Raw genomic sequence first — 18,803 nt, 5'->3', positions numbered from 1 at the left:
TCCTTAATTATTAGATATAAAAATTATCTATCATATCTCTGATAGTAAATAAGTAACTCCAACACAAGTAGTTTTAAAGAAATCTGAAATAACTATGGTAAAACAATGAAAAAGGTGAAGCAATCCCAATAAAAATTCCATCTAGTTTGTGCATGTAAATTAATTACAAAAAATTAAATGATGCCATTAGAAAAGATAATTTTCTCTTTCATTTTTAGACCAAATTCTCGAGAGAGTAGCAGGACACACTTAATATATTTTCTTGATAGCTACTCGGGCTATTATCAAATTCCTATCGCATTAGATGGCTAGGAAAAAACCATATTCATTTGTCCATTTGGAACATTTGCATTTAGGAGAATGCCTTTTGAACTTTATAGTGCTCCTGCAACATCTCAAAGATGCATGCTTAGTATTTTTAGCGATGTGGTTGAAAATTGTCAAGAGGTTTTTATGGATGATTTAACTGTATTTGGTAATTATTTGTTACATGTCTTGATAATCTAGAAAGAGTTTTGGAAAAGTACAAAAAAAGGAATAGTTTTAGATTGGGAAAAATGTCATTTCATGAGCACTTTTGGAATTGTCTTGGGCTATGTTGTGTCTTTAAAAGGAATTGAAGTTAACAAAGGCAAAATTGAAATCTCAAAATTACCCTCACTAAAGAGAATTAAAGAAGTCATTTCCTTTTTAGGAGATGTAGGGTTTTGTAGAAGGTTTATAAAAGAATTTAATGCCATATTTAGTCCACTTTGTTACCTCTTAATAAAAGACACACCATTCAAATGGACTAAAGATTGTCAAAAACCTTTCAAAAAGATAATTAATCTTTTGACATAGGCTTTAATAATGCAACCATTTGATTGATCTTTACCTTTTGAGCTAATGTGTAATGCTAGTGATTATGCCGTTGGAGCTATTTTGGGACAGAGAAAGGAAGGTAAGCCCTTTGTCATCTATTACGCAAGTATAACTTTGAATAGTGTCCAAATGAATTACACCACAAGTGAAAAAGAACTATTTACTGTAGTATTTGCACTGGATAACTTTCGTTCGTATTTAATTGGTTCATCTACCATTGTTTATTTTGATTATGCTGCTGTTAGATATTTAATGTCTAAACAGGATGCCAAGCCAAGATTGATACGATAGATTTTGCCACTTCAAGAATTTAGCCTGACAATGAAGGAAAAAAAGGCGTTGAAAACATTGTTGTAGATTATCTTTCGAGACTTACAAATGAGTGTTCAATTGATATAACACCCATCAATGATTCTTTCCCTGATGAATTTTTATTTTCTATAAACAAAATGCATTTGTATGCTAATATTGTTAATTATTTTGCAACAGGTGAAACGCCATGTGACTGGAGCTCCCAAGACAAGAAGAAATTTTTAACAAAAGTAAAAAGTTTTTATTGGGATGATCCATACTTGTTCAAGTACTGTTTTGATCAAAATTTTTGAAGATACATACCAGGCGACAAGGTAAGTAATGTCATTCAATTATGTCATTTTAAAGCACATGGTGGCCACTTTTCTTAAAAAAAGACAGTTGCAAAAATATTGCAGTTTGATTTTATTGGCCTATATTATTTAAAGATTCACATGTATTCTGCAAAGTGCGTAAGAATCGTCAAATGGTAAGGTCTGTTTCAAAGCGAAACATGATGCCTTTAGACCCCATCATTGTTGTTGAAATATTTGATTATCGGGGAATTGATTTTTTTGGGTTTTTTGCCATCATTATTTGAATTTGTATATATTATAGTTACGTTGATTGAAGCGATTCCTTGTCGACACAACGATCATAAGACTATGATCCACTTTTTAAAAGAAAATCTTTTGAGCAGATTTAGAATCTTTTGAGCCATTATTAGTGATAGAGGTAAGTATTTTTGTAACAAGCCATTTGCGTCCTTGATGAAGAAATATGGAATTACAAGTAAAGTTGCTATCCCTTATTATTCTCAAACAAGTGGTCAAGTTGAATTAGCAAATATGGAGATAGAACTAATTTTGTAAAAGGCAGTTAACCCAAATCGCAAAGATTGGTCTCTTCGACTAACTGATACACTTTGGACGTACCATACAACATTTAAAATATCTTTAGGAATGTCACTCCATCGGCTTGTTTATTTTAAATCTTGCCACTTACCGGTTGAACTTGAATATAAATAATTTTGGGCTGTTAAAATTTTTAATTCAAATTTTGATGATACTGGTAATGTGTGAAAATTACAATGGAATGAACTTGAGGAATTAACGAACGATGCATATAAGAATTCAAGAATTATTAAGGTAAGAACCAAAGCTTTTCATAATAGAAGAGTTTTTTAGAAAACATTTGAGATTGGTCAAAAAGTACTACTTTAGAACTTTCGTCTTTATTTGTTTCTAAGGAAATTAAAGTCAAAGTGGAGTAACCCATTTGTTGTAAAAAATATATATACATATGGGGTCACAAAAATTGAGAATTCAAATAACGGTGTCACATTTAAAGTTAATGGTCAAAGATTGAAACCATATTTGAAATACCAACCACGTGAAGCACACATCGAAATTAATTTGAATGACCCACCAAATCTTGATTAAGTATCTTGTTTTCACTTTTTGTCATTTTTCTTTACTTTTACTGTGCCGTTTGTATTATTTGATTTTTTTCTATTTCTTGAATGGAGTGCATTACATTATTTTTTTTAAGTGTGTTTATTTGACAATTGTGTTTCATTTCGGCTTTTTGATATTTGTCATGTGTACCTCCATGAGAAGGATCCTTTTCAAACATCTTGGAGAACTTTTACGTGTAAAAATTCACATAAGAAGCTTACTCTAAGTTTGTAAATCACATCCTATTTGGGATTTACAACCACCAATGTTAGTATCACACGTTGAAGATCTAGAAAGAAAATTCATAAAAATAGAGGATGGTATTTATAAATTCTAATTGGAACTTGAGGTAATTCAATGAAAGGATGAAGGTGAATTACATGTTTGATTTTATTCATTGTGTTTTTATTTTCTTGTTTTGTTCTCCTTTACTTTTGACTTGATTTTGTAGATTTGATTCGTGTTTTTTTGATATATTTTGATTCACTTCCCGTATAAATGGCAAATAATGGTACTATGTGACTTTTTAAATTAGTACTTTCAGTTTCCCAAAATAACTGAAACCCCAAAATCTAGCACGAAAGAAATACAACATAAATTGTATAAACATTTTCTTTTCTCTCCCTCAAAATGCTCTTAAGAAGATTCACAAAGCTTATTGTGAACGACTGTGTTTGTTAATGATCAATGAGATTTATGCTGACATTCGTTAGTTAATTAAAGTAAAGGTCCAATTGGTAAGTGAGTTTTGTGATCCATTTGTTTCTTACATGTCTAATTTTAGTAAAAACACAACTGTTAGAAAAAGAAGAGTTAAGCGGCTTGGCTGTAGATGTCCTAACTGTGTAAGACTTGCTTGTAATAAACCACGTTGTAAAACTTTAGGAATGGTCTCTGTAAATCGTGAAGATAAAATCAAATTCATTAAGAATGACATGAGTAAAGAATCGTTAGATGATATCTTACGATTGAGACGCATCCGAGTGAATATGTGCAATGTGAGATTCATAATTTATGGAAGCTGTTCCAAAAAGAAAGTGCACGGTTTAATAGGAATTTGACCCTAAAAGACCATATTTGCTAGTTTATTAGAAAACTAGATGGGAAACCTATCATCAACCCATAAAGGGCGTTCAAGCCATTACTAGATGTAAAATCAGTGGAAGATGTGAGCTATAATCACAACTACCAGTAAGTATTTTTTTTATTTTACTGTTCTTTTATCTTTTGCATTATTTTTTTGTGTGATTTAATATCTAATCATTGTTTGTTTTTTCTTTTTACTGTTTGCTTTTGAATTATTGAGCCACAAGCTTTAGACATCATTTGACAAAAACAAACCATTCTATTTACAGTTATGTATCATTTTGTTTGTTATCAAAATTTTTCACTACAAGAAGATTGGCAATAGATAACAAACAACTTGTGATAGATTTTGAGTAAAATGACTTATATCATAAATGTATGACATACTCGTGATAGAATTTTGGTCTATCATAAATTAATGATGGTTTTGTGATAGAATTATTGTTTATCTAGAATTAGGGGTGGGCAAAATACCCGATCCGACCCGATCCGATCCGAAAAAAATCGGGTTCGGATCGGATCGGGTTGTAAAGAAAACCCGATCGGGTGCATTTGTGTCAACCCGATCGGATTATGATCGGATCGGATCGGGTGGATCATGATCGGATCGGGTTGACCCGATCGGGTTGACACAAAAAAAAAAAAAATTAAACCTCAAATACACACCCCACACACACACACCGGAACACATATACACCACACACACTAGAACACACACGCTGGAACACATACACACCACACACACTGGAACACATACACACCACCCACGCACTGGAACACACACATTGGAACACACACACTGGAACACATACATACCACCCACGCCCTGAAACACACACATTGGAACACACACACACCACGCCCCCCACGCACTGGAACACACACACTGGAACACGAAGTGAACACCACACACACTGACACACCCACAGCCCCCTGCCGACCAGCAACATAATCGCCCACACCCACCCACAAGCCACAGCCTCCCTCTCTCGCATCCCACTATCGACGGAAACAAGCGACAGTTATACAGCCCACTCCAACCGAAGCTACTCCGTGAGAATGGTGACTCGATCTACTGATCTACTACTACCAAGTACCGGATCTGCTGCGCCACCTCCACGCCTCCAATCCTCCGCCATCACCCGATCCGATTCAAGCTCCATTTGGCTGTTGAGTTTTGAAAGCTTTGGGTTGTTGCTGTAAATGTGTAGATCGTGTGTGTGTAAATGGGTAGATTGTGTGTGTATTTTTTATATCCGACCCGATCCGATCCGAATTATATTCGGATCGGGTCGGATCGGGTTATAGATTCGGGTTGAATTCGGATGAGTTCTCATCTAACCCGATCAACCCGAAACCCGATCGGGTTGAACCGAACCCGATTTTGCCCACCCCTATCTAGAATTAATGATAGAGTCGTGATGCAAATTTACTCTATCATGAAATCATGATAGAATTATTTGATTTTGACCATTTGTGACTAACTTTTAATATATTATTTCATTTAAAAATTTAAAAAATATAAAAAACAAAACAAAAACGATGGCGTTTAAGTGTACGTTTACATAAAACCCAAAAATTTTGTCTAAGTGTTAGACATTTGCTCACTCACTATCCATTTTTCCTTACTCTCTCATCATTAACAGAAACCCTAGAATAAGAATCGATCAAAAAAGCCACCATTCTACCATTCAAAACTCAACCATTCTACCACCGTCCATACCATCATTCTCAATTGGACACCCATTTTCCATCGTTTTTCAGTCTCTTTGTCCTTTCGCCACAAGTTGTTCAGCGAACCCTAACATTTGGTTCGATTCTTGCAAGGTAAATGCTTAATGTCTTTTTCTTTTACATTTGTCCTTTGAATTGGGTCCATAAATCATGGGGTTTGTATTTAGAATGAGTTTTTTTTTTCATAAAAACTTATTGGTTCTGATTTACATGATATGGTGACAAATTTTTGTTTGTAAATCTATCATGAGGATGATAAAATCGATTAAAATTTGTTGAATGAAAGTGGGGTTGAATTTTTTTTTTCTAGATTTTGATTCACAACTAATTTTGAGATTTTTTCTTCATCTAGGTTAATTAGATCTCATGCTTACGTTAATGGGTTCGTGTTAATTTCGATTTTATTGGTTTTCTCAATTGAAGTTCTGTAATAGATCTTGTTTTGCGAAATTCTAATTGATGTATGTAATTAACTATAGTTTGATAGACACTGTGATAGCCCTTGATAGGATATTAAGAAATTGAATTTGATGTTATTAATTTGGTGATTGAAAAAAATATGAAAACTTTAATCAACTCAATTTTGATTTAGTAGCTAGACTTATGTTAGGGTTATAAAGTGACATTTTAAACTTTAATTTTTATATAAAGTCCTTTAGCAGTCATGTATGTGTAGAATTTTTGTTAGCTTACATGGTTATTATAGATTATTAATTAAAGAATTAATCGGATGTTCTACTTTGGGCTTCTTAGGAAAGTTACAATAGGGCTCATGGAATTCTTAGGTGATCTACAGTATGAAAATAAAACCTGTCTCCTTCAATATGATTTTCTCATTTTTGCTTTCAAATTGTATATTTTACTAGTTGAGTATGATTCAGATGAGATGCAATCTTCCATGTTTTTATGTCTCTGTTTGGCGAGAAACTTTAATGCATAGAAACTAGATATGTTCTTGATGTTGTAGTGATATACCCATTTCTCAGGCTTATGAGGATTACCATTGCACAAGTTTGCTTTGTGCAAATAACTCCATACCTGTATTACTTTTGTGAGGAATATGACTGCAAGGCTCTTGACATTAAGTATGATGTTAGTTTCAAAATTGTTAATTCTTTTCTAGGTATTCTTAATGGTATTTTGCAGACTATTTTAAGTCACAAAGATAGTTGGTAACTAAAATCTATGAATATGATTGGAATTGTAAATGGATCAATCCTATTATGCCCCTTTTCCGCAGAGGAAAATTAGAGAATTTGATGATAGTTTCTTTTCCATTAGAGTCTTAAATTTGTTATCAACCTTATGTTCTTATTATCCAACAAAATATGTAATACAAATAGCTTTTTAGTTGATTTTTGTCTTTATTATGGCATCAAAATATGAGTTTCCTTTACTGATGTGTATTGGCTGACAAGGAAGTAAACTACAATGAGGACAATTCTTTCTCTAACTGAAATCATCACTTTTGTTCTTTTTCCTTTTTTGTTATGCTTGCAATTATTCTCCTTTTCTCTATTCTACTGTACATTTGATAAGTGCAACATGTAAATTGCTTTTGGTTCCTGGATGCTTAAGGTTATATAAATATTTATGTGAGTATTAGCGAAAGATGTTTATGTTGATTCTTAGTTTTTAAGCCTATTCTACTTGTTGTAGGTTCTTTGATCGGTAAATAGTAAAATGTTTTTTCCCCCTTAGAGAATAGTAAAATGCTTGTTAAACATTGTTTTCTACATGTTGCTATAATCCATGTATGCATATAAGGGATTTGTAGATACTACAATTAAGGGCATGCTAAGCGAATGGAGAGGCAACAACAATAATCTGAAGGGCAGACAAAAATAGTGGTGGTGATCGAAGGAACTGGGAAGAATTGCTGGTCTCTTGCTACTTAGACTCTACAAGTGATTTACCACTGGAATTTGGTGGACTTTGATTTTTTGTACAAGTATTTTGATGTTGGTGATTATTTATTTTAGGGAAAATATCCAACGTCCACCCGTTTTTTCCAACGTTTTCAAAAATACACAATTGTTTTTTTTTTTTTGGCTGAAATCCACTTAAAGTTACATTTTGTTTCACTTTTCCACTTCTGTTTGGAATTCGTTAAGAAAACTAACAAAAACTTAATAAAATGACCATTTTACCCCCCAAAACGAAAATAACAATTTCACCCTAAAAATTGCCAAAAATAATCAAATTAAATCTAAATATTTTCCCCATCGGTTAATAAAGAAAGTAAAATTATCATTAAATCTGATTATTTTTGGCATTTTTTAAAGTGAAATTGTAATTTTCGTTTTGGGGGTAAAATTATCATTTTTTTACGTTTCCGTTAGTTTTCTTAACGGATTTCAAAGGAAGTGGAATAGTGAAACAAAATGTAATTTTAGGTGGATTTCAGCAAAAAAAAAAAAGAATTGTGTATTTTTAAAAAAGTTGGAAAAAACAGGTGGACGGTGGATATTTTTTCTTTATTTTAGGATATCTTTTGAAAATTTGGGATTGATGTAGTTTAGATGCTTTAGTGACATAGTTTGTATTTAACTGTAGTTTGAATATATATAAAATTTCATGTATTTTATTTATTGGATTTTTAATTACTAGTATTATATTATGTATTTATTTTATATTGACCAACTTCATTTATAAAAACAAATTTATAGAATTTTTAAAATAGTAATAATAAATAAATTTAATATTAATTTAGTAAAAATAATAATAAAATTTACAATAATAATATTTTTACATAATTTAATTGAAATAATACTAATTTTCTGGCCAAAAAATTCCTAAATATTTAAATAATTTTGATTTCCCACTAAAATGTAGTGTGACGTATGTATGACTTTTAACAGCCATCATAAACTCATGACGGGAAAAATGCTATCATAAATTAATGATAGTGACATAGATGAAATATATTGTTTGTCATGCACCTTTCTTTATGACGGTTATTTCCCGTCATCTATTGCCTGTTTTCTTGTAGTGTTTAAGTATGTTCTCCTTTTCAAGCACTCACAATTTTTTTTTAAGAATTGTTCCAATGGCAGAAACTTCGAACAGACAACTTAAGAACATTTGTGTGATTTCTGGGTTTCGCTATAAAAAGTATAACGAGTTCGTTCAAGTAGCCGTAGATCTTGGTTATGTTATAATAGAGAGAAAACTACATCTTACATATGGAGGAGGTGACCGAGCGCTATTAAAACTTGTCTAAGAAGCTGGTTTTGTTCAAGGAAGCCAACTGTTTGACATCATTCCAAAAGCCTTAAAAACTTTGGGATGTTCGCCTGGCCCACCAATTGAAGAATAATTAATTGTCTTAAGTATGCAAAAAAGAATATTCAAAATTTTAAATCTTGCTGATGCCTTCATTTTCTTGTTGGGAGATATTGTAACTTTAGAGGCGCTAATTACATTTGCTTCTTGAACTTATTTGAATATCCATAAAAAACCCATCAGTTTATTAAATGTAAATAACTTTTATGATGGCTTAATAACATTTCTTAATCATGCAAAAGAATTATTTCCATCCATCCTCAATGGAAAAACTCTTTATTTGTGCTCTTATTGCTAGCGAGTTACTTGATCTTTTGCAAGCTTACAAGCTAAAGCTAGATCCCATGACTTTGGCGTTGGATTGGTCAACTGATGATAATGGTAGTAACCTTCGTAAGAAGTGTAAATTAGATTTAACTCTTTGTTTGTAAATATTTTCTAGCAGTGGTCAGGTAATGTCTTCTAAATTCTACTTATTTCTTCTAAGACATTAAGGACAATGTCTCATTTAGGTTTAAAGGGAAGGAATAGTTGACAGTTATGGAATGTCACAGTCCTGGTTATGTTTTTACTAATTTTTATTGTAAATACTAACTTTGAGTCGAAAATGGCTGAATATATAGTATAGTGACTCTAAAACCACATCTTCTTAGTCTTAGAGTTTTGTTTGTTTTTAAAAAAAGAATCTATTTTCTAACTTTTTTTTCTTAATCATCCCTTTTAAACTTTTGGCAATCAATTCAGATGTGATCGTGAAGATTCTGATAAGCTGAAAACAGAAGCTTTACAGAACACTTCCCAAAGGATCTTGGATTAGAATCAATCAAGATGCCTCCCAAAGACAACCAGAAAGCTTAATGGATTAATGACCTATTACTAAGACTAGGATTGTGTTTAGAAACAAACAAAGAAACGAATTGAAATCAAGAAATCACAGAACACAACTATGTAACGTGGTTCAGTCAATTTGCACTGACTTACATCCACGGGGGAACAAACTTAACAGCTTCATTGATATGACTTCAAGACTTGATTACAGAGATTAACAAGCACTCAACAGGAACAAGAAAACTCTCAGTCTCAAGCTTTCTTTCTCTCGTTACAATGCTCTCTCTCTCAACCAACACACACCCCGTTTCCAGCTGAGCATCACAGCTTATAAACCACCTCAGAGGCTTCCCAGAAACGCACGTGAGGACCATGTGCAATAACGGCCCTTTAACAACCTTTTGTATGCACGTGTTCTGCTCGTGTTCTATTAACTTCAAAACGGCAAGACTGTATGTCGTTGTAGCAAGCAAAACATTTACTTCATAAAACGCAGTCTTTAAGTGTCGTTTTACTGAAGTTATCGAGTATCACAAAACGCAAGCTAACTCTGTCGTTTCATCCTCTTTGATTTGATTCACTGAATACACAACAGATCGCTTCAACTTCTTCTTTTGTTATGTTTTCTTTGACTTTAAAAAAAACCAAAAAAAGTTTTGTTTTTTGTGTGATATTTTAATATTAGATAACATGATGACTTCCAAATTTTGGTATTTGTATTATCTTTAATCTTGAGTTATGTTACACTATGTTTTCCACTTTGCATGTTGGATTGTAAAATTGTGGAATTTGATGAATGAAACTGATTAGGCCATTTGAAGAAATGTAAATGTCATAGTAAATTTAAGTGAATTTTTGAGTCTATTATCCTTAGAGAGTAACCTTGTTTGCCTATATTGCTTCACAATTAATTATACAAGATCTTTGTATTTTCTTTAAAGTGAAACCCAAAAAAAGTGAAAAAAATGAATGGAATGAAAAAAAAATTGTCCAGTTTCATCTGAAAGTCCATTGAACTAATGGATATGAAAAATTATTTAGAGCCCTAAAAGATAGTAGAAAGGTCATCTTTGATCTGTTTGAGCATTTTTAGCCATCTCTATTATAAAGTATCCATAATTAACTCTTTTGAGCCTATATATTAAAAAGCAAATATTTTTCTTTGGTAACCTATTACCTTGTCCCACCTCAATGTGGAATATCACCTTATATATTATGTTTTCCACCACCCAATTTGTTTGAAAACAGGGATGATTATGGATTTCGTGAAAATGGTACTATAAAAAAATAAAATAAAAAATAAATAAAATGAAATAAAAATAAGAATATGAAAAAAGAGAAAAAAAAGAAAAAAATTCCAAGTGAAAAGCACCTTGCAATCTCTAAAAGTCCTTTATTTTTCAAACATATATTTTGTTTTTCCTATTATCCCTTCTTTGTTAGCCATGTCCCTAACCTATGTTACATCCTAGTGAAAGTCATTCTTATTTTTGGGGAACTATAGTTTGAAGTAGAAGCCAGTAATATGGATTAACAGATGCGGTGATACATAAAAATGAAAACAAATTGGTTTGGCTAGTAATTCCCTACGCTTGAGATCATTTTATTTCTAAGTTATGGGTATTATTCTTTCATCTTGATGATAGTGTGTGATATTGTTTTACTATCCTCTCAATCTATCACTTATTAGAGTGACTGTTTTATTGGGTTTTTTTTTTTTTGAGATAGTTACTCTGATTTAGGGTTTGACATATCATTCTTAAAAGTTGCTTGATTAATGTAGCTCTTATAATTGATCATTTTGCATGATTTTACTTGTCTGATTTGAAATATAAGTGTGCAACCCAAGAGGAGGGGTGAATTGGAAATTTAAAAATTAACCTAGCAAATCCACACAACAAGCAATCTAATGCCTTAATAAAAATTGAAAGCAATAAGTTTAATAAAGGCACGATAATTAAAGAGTAAGGGAGAAGAGAAACAAACACACAAATTTTTACGTGGTTCGACAATCCCCGCCTACGTCCACGCCTCCAAGCAATCCAAGCTTGAGGATTTCACTATCCAAGCCTTTCCGAGGCTTCAACCGATTACAATTGACTTTGAGGTGTCAATAAACCTTTACAACAAAGAGATTATCTCCCAATCTCTTCACTCAAGTGTCTCACACACTCAAACTCTTACAAATGAATTGAAGAAATGAAAGTTACAATCAAACTCACTCAATGAGTAGATATTCAAAGATGAAGAACAATGGATGATTCAATGTTTTGTGTCTTGCAAGTTGTAAGCTCAAGATATCATGTGTGCTTTTTGTTTTTGCTTGTTGGAGAGCTTCAAAATGAGTTGGATTTGAGTTCTTATAGTTTGAGCTCAAAAACTAGCCGTTACTCACATTCCAGGCGTATTCGATTTGCCGTTTATGGAATCCGGTAAGCCGGATTTATGTTACTGTTAAGGTAAAATTCAAAATTTTGCCTAACCGGCTTGCCGGATTCGGAATCCGGTAAACCTTTTTCTTTCTGGACGCTTGCTGCCCATATCCGGATTTTCGATTTTCAGAATCCGGATATCCGCTTGCTACAGTAACCTGCTACAGTGAAATTTTTCCCAAATTTTCAGTTTGACCCTAAAACTTTATAAAACTGTAGGATGGCCCAAAACGTTATAAAACTTTGCAAATAAGTCCAATTTCAGAATTTCTAAATAATTCTTCGTTAATCCCAAACTTTCTGAAATTATGATTTCGCCTAAACTGGTGAAATTATAGAATGACCCAAAAATATTTAAATAGTTTCAAATAGGTCTAAATCTGAAATTTAAAACACTATCAAAGATTTTGAAATTACTTTCATTTTAGTCCAAAATACTTTAATTGCATAACATCATTTTCTTATTATAAAAGCACAATTCATAAATCTTTACTTAATAAATACATGTGGTTTGTTATCATCAAAATCAATATTTATAGCCATATAGGCTAACATGATTTAGGTAGGTGTGATTTTCTTTAGGCCGAAGATAATACTTATACTTTTATTTGATTGTTGTCATTAATTTGATTAAAGAAGTATACACAATTTTCAAAAAATAAAAGAGATTTCAATTTGGGTTTGAAATTTACTAGATTTTTATCACTTAAATTGTTAGGACTTAGCAATAAGCTGGTTGGGGGATATGATTGACACTAAAAAATGTAATTTCATTAAAGATAAAATTATTAGTTTTTCACTTATAGTGTTAATTAATGCGTTTATTATTTCTAAATTATCTTCATACCCTCTAATAAATTTTTATGTTAAATTAATTTATAGTATGTTAATTTTTATATTGTAAATATTTTAGGAATAAAGAGGGAATTGGAACTAAAAGTGGGAAATAAAAAAGAATTTTAAAATGAAATATTGAGGAGATGTAATAAAAAATATAAAAAAGATAAAAACAAAGGAAGTGAGCCATGATAGTCAGGTGGCCACTTTGCCACCTGATTATCACACGTTCCTAGATGAATAGATAAATAATTAAAAAATAAATAATAATAAAATAAAAGAAGATGAAGATTTTTGTTGCTTATAAAAGGCGAAGGGGCAGTGCGGAGAGAAGAGAGGAAACTGAGACTGAGTCTTAGAAAAATTTCTTCTTTTGTGTAGTTCAATCTCTTGTAATATATTTTAGAAGTTTGTTAAATAAAATGAGTATTTTGTTTTTCAATATGAGTCGCTAATTTTCTGAGTTGAGGTGAAAAAAGCTTAAGAATTCAAATGATTGATTAATTATTTTCTCAAGTGAATCTTAAATTTTATTTTATTTGTTGTATTTTCTTTCTTACTAGTTTCTTTTATGTCATTAATTTATATATCTAAATCTCTTCAAATTTATATGGTACTATGACATAATGTTGTCACTTCAATATAGTTGTGGCACATTAAATACTCGGTCTCATATTTATCACACAAATGGTTAGCTAAGAATTAAATGACATAATAATTAACGAGAAACATAAATGCAAAATACAAATATGAGAGGTTGTTATAACCATAATTTGAAATCCAAGAGTGGATCTCGTAGCCTTAGCATATTTTTATATTGATTCATATTAATTTCTTTTTCCTACATTTAATTTTCTTTATTTGATAAATTGACTACTAGATTTTAAATTCCTTATGGTTTGACCTCGGACTCATCGAATTTTATTATAATTAGACACTTTTATACTTGGGAGTAACAACAGTTTTAAGTCGTGTCACTAAGCAACGCAAGAGCAGGTGAATTGGGTTTTAAAAAATTATTAAACAATAATATCAAAATCCAATACTAATAAGTACTTCAACTAACTAATAACAATAAATGCAAGAATGAATAAATTTAAAGAGGTAAGAGAAAAGAAAACAAACACAAGATTTTTGTGTGGTTCGGCGGAACTTGCTTACGTCCACGCGTCCAAGCAAATCGCTCTTTACGATTCCACTATCCAGGCCTTACAAGCCTAGGCTTCAAGTTGCTTAGAATTGACTTCCAAGGTGTCAATAAACTAAGGTGTCAATAAACTTTTATAATTAGAGATGGTCATACACTTCTTAAGCGTTACCTACACTACAAGCACTCAATGTTTGATGTAGAATTGAAATTTACAGAGATTGCACTCTCACATGAGTATATTAGCAAGTTATAGCTCAATGATAAATCAACAAATGTGAATAAGCAAATGAAAGCTCAAAATGATTTATATAAACAAGATTAAGCTTGATAGATATTGAAGAAGAAGTGAAAAAAGAAACTTTAAATGAGTTAGAAGTGAAAAAAGAAAGTTTAAATGAGTTTGTTTTGGCTTTTTATAGTTTGAACAAGAAAACTAGCCGTTATTCACTTTCTGGGAGTTATAGAAGTGCCGCTAATTTTAAACTGGATTACCGTTTGCTTACGTGCCAAGTTACTAAAATGGAATAATTTGAAAATTTTTCGTAATTAGATCACCACTTAAAGATTATTGGTTAGCTGTTTAAGTTCTAGAGACTATTCCAAAGTTATCGGTTAGTTGCTTAAAATAAACGGTTCATTGTTTGAGTTCCAAAAACTCTCTCAAAGTTATTGGCTAGTTGCTTGAGATTAGCAGTTCACCGTTTAAGTTCTAGAAACTCACCCAATGTTATCAGTTAGCTGCTATAAGGAAATTTTTAGTCACTAAGTTTTTTAAAATTATAATTTTGCCTAAAAAACATTATAAAACTCTAATAGCCCATTTTCAAAATTTCAAACACTACTTATTGAATTCAAAGTTTTGAAAACATTTTCAAGTTAGTCCATAAACTTTGAAAACAACTCATTTCGTAAATCCATATTTTTCATTTAAACGTGGAATCTTTCACTTAGGAAAATAATGATTTACTTAAAAGAAAAAGGTCATAAAGAAAAAATAATTTGAGCTTTTAAGTGCTTGATCATGCATTCATTTAATCATACTAGATTTATAAGAATTGTAATAAGAAAAATCACCTAAGCAAGTACCCTTAACGCTTGTCTTTGATTTGATGGGCTTTGGGATTTGTCCATATGAATGCTTTGAATTTGTTCTCACATGGTTTTTGACTTTTTTTTTTCTTCAAGAGCTAATGAAATGAGATTTGAAACATATATTGCTAATATACATTAGTTACATAGTTTGTTATCATCAAAATCAAAGATCTATTATCATTTCGGTCGACAGATTTATTTACATGATATATAAGTTTATTTTCAAAATTATTTGACAGTACTCTTCCCCTTCAGACATAGAGATTTAGAGATATTCAGTCACAAAGATACAATTGAGATAGAGTCTTTTGGGGTATGTCTGAGCATTTATAGAGATTTGGGCCATGTGCTTGGGCACTTGTCTTTTGGGGTCTATTTTACATATGCATTATGATGGGATACATGAGATGACACGTCATTGGTCTACTCATTGTAGCTCGAGGCACAACAATGTACTTCCAATACGTTATTTCACTGCCCGTATGAGGTTTGGATATGACAAGGTTGTTTCTGTAGGTAATTGTTTAAAGAATCATGTATATTTATTCTTTGAGATGATATTCATGATTATTATGTACATCACTATGTATTCTTCTTAATGCTAATAGCTTGATTTTAAGTGTAAATGTTTTGCTTATATTTTCATTTACAGTTTGATGAGACTGTATATTACAATATCATAAATATTTTAAAGAGTAACTTTTATTTTCAAAATCTACTAATCTACTCACTAAGTTTTATTCTCACCTAATTTTTTTTTCCTAATAGGAGATTATAGGAACATTCGTCGACCTAGAGACTGAAGGTTATTTTTAGTTTTGGCCAAGTGATGGTGCTAAGAGCCATAGAAGATATTAGTAGAGCATTTTGCTCATCTTATTTTGAATTGCATAATTATGATATGATTACTATAGATGTTTAATGTATTAGCTATAATATAATTTTTTGATACTATTGGATATATTAGGTGAGATTTGAATGGGATTATTAAAGCATATTATTTACAATGATGTATGATTTTTAATGTTTGAAAAGGTTGATCAATAAAGTTAGTTGAATATTGGATTATTTTGGGAGTTGTTATTCTACAATTTATAGGTTAGAAATGTAAAAATTAATTGGGAGACTCTGTTGAATTTTCGGTAAAATCTTTATCAATGATTTTATTTAATCATGTTAGATGGGACTAGCTAGACTCAACCCTTAGAGTTCAAGGCGGGTTGTTTTATGCTAATAATCCAACTCAAGACAAAAGAAAAAGATTAAAATTCCACAATTTTTCACTAGAGCTTCGAACATCTCTCTAAAATCTTTATAACATCCTTTTTCAATTTTATTTTTTACAATAACCCTAGTTTAATTTATAAAATTCAAATCTATATATTAAAGTTAACTATCTCCCCATAAAATATTTCTCTAAAAAGTATTTCTTGTAAATTTTTTATTTATAAAAAGCATGTACAAATTGTAAAATTTTAAATTATTTTTTTCTTATTATATAGTTTTATCTCTATAAATATAAAATTTTATAATTTTTAAAAAATATTGCTTCAATTAAAATTTAAAATAGAAATATAATTATGAAATGGGGTGGGTGTAAAGAATTTATTAAAATAATAATCTATTTAAGTCTTTAATTTGAATGCCTCTCAAAATAAGAAATAAAATAATTTGTATCTGGTTATTTAAGTAATTTCAATTAAAAAGAACTTTATGAAGAATTTTGAGGGGTGTCAAAAGATCAACTCTTATCTTTATTTTTATTTATTTATTTTTTAGAGAACTTCAAAGTTCAAATAAACTTCTAAGGCCAAAAACAATGAAATTTGACAAAATTACCACAGTCAAAGCATTAGCAATGTGTTTTCATCATCCCAAATCGACATGATTTTTCTAGTTTCCTATTCTAACGATCTACATCAATTTATTTTAAATATCCACAAGACTTGACCTTGATTAATTATGTTAATATGGATGAAATTTACTTTCAATTGAGAGACAGATACGTACAGGGACTCAAATCCTTAATTTCAAGGAAGGAAATTATTATTATAGCTCTTCAACCTATTATTTACTAGAAAATAGAACCGCGCTTCACGCGGCTTTAAAAAAAAATTTAGTATTATCATTTTTTCTTACTTTACACTTGATGAAACTAATAAAAAATATGAATTGATTTTGTTTAAAGATGAGGCAGCCTTATAAAAAACAAAAAAAGCTATTAGCCAGCAATACAAATAAAGAAGCAACACAAGATAAAGAATAAAATGAGAGAATATATTATAGAGTGATTTTATTCATTCCAATTGTGTGTGTACAAAACAAAAAGATGAGCTCTCCTTTTATAGTTACATAATCACTCCATGAAATTAATGAAAAATTATGGATTATAATTCCTTGTGAGATAGTGAGAGTTATAGAGTAGCTAAATGTTGCTAATAGGAGATAGTGGGGAGACTAAGAGATATATGTTATGAACATTTACATTTATTTTAATAAATTCATAACACTCTCCTTGGATGTTCATTACAAAGAATATGCCTCATTAAAATCTTTACATAATTGTTATTGTGTAATAACAATCAAATTAATTATGAGAATATGAAAAGCCAAATCTAAAAGAAAATTTCTCTATTTATTAGATAATAAAGAATATATAAAGATGAGAAATAGTGATACCACATCACCTCCTCAAGTCCTAGCTTTATATATATACTAGAAAATAGAACCGCGCTTCACGCGGTTTTGAAAAAATAATTTAGTATTATCATTTTTTCTTATTTTACACTTGATAAAATTGATAAAAAATATGAATTGATTTTTTTTTAAGATGAGGCAGCCTTATAAAAAAACAAAAAAAAGCTATTAGTCAGCATACAATTAAAGAAGCAACACAAGATAAAGAATAAAATGAGAGAATATATTATAGAGTGATTTTATTCATTCCAATTGTGTGTGTACAAAATAAAAAGATGAGCTCTCCTTTTATAGTTACATAATCACTCCATGAAATTAATAAAAAATTATGGATCATAATTCCTTGTGAAATAGTGAGAGTTATAGGGAAGCTAAAATGTTCTAATGGGAGATAGTGGGGAGACTAAGAGATATATGTTATGAACATCTACATTTATTTTAATAAATTCATAACACTTCCCCTTGGATGTTCATTACAAAGAATATGCCTGATTAAAATCTTTACATAATTGTTATTATGTAATAACAATCAAATTTATTATGAGAAAATGAAAAGCCAAATCTAAAAAAAAAAATTCTCTATTTATTAGATAATAGAGAATATACAAAAATGAGAAATGGTGATGCTACATCACCTCCTCAAGTCCCAACTTTATATATATATATAGATATAGATATAGATTGGAGATTTTTAATCCTTCTCAAGATCTTACAAGTAAAAATATTAAAGAAATAATAACAGAAAATACATGAATAATAAAAATAATCATACAACATAAGAATTTAGGTGAAAAATTCATATTTCAAAGAAAAACCACGACCACCAAGGACAACAAGAGAAAAATCTATTATATAAAAAATTATTATAATCACTCTAATATTTTTTCTCATACTAAAAAGCTAATAACTCTTAATCTCTCGATAGATTTGCAGTTTCTCTCACATTAGAAATATCTATTTGCAGATAAATTGATTATTGTGTTTCCAAACTAGCGAATCCACCCTTCATATATATGGTGATTATTTCTTATTGGAGAATTATTCCTTTCCTCA

The sequence above is a fragment of the Citrus clementina genome, unplaced genomic scaffold (assembly GCF_000493195.1).
Source record: "Citrus clementina cultivar Clemenules unplaced genomic scaffold, Citrus_clementina_v1.0 scaffold_7, whole genome shotgun sequence".
In the NCBI taxonomy this organism is placed as follows: domain Eukaryota; kingdom Viridiplantae; phylum Streptophyta; class Magnoliopsida; order Sapindales; family Rutaceae; genus Citrus; species Citrus x clementina.
Note: the sequence above shows the minus strand (reverse complement) of the source record.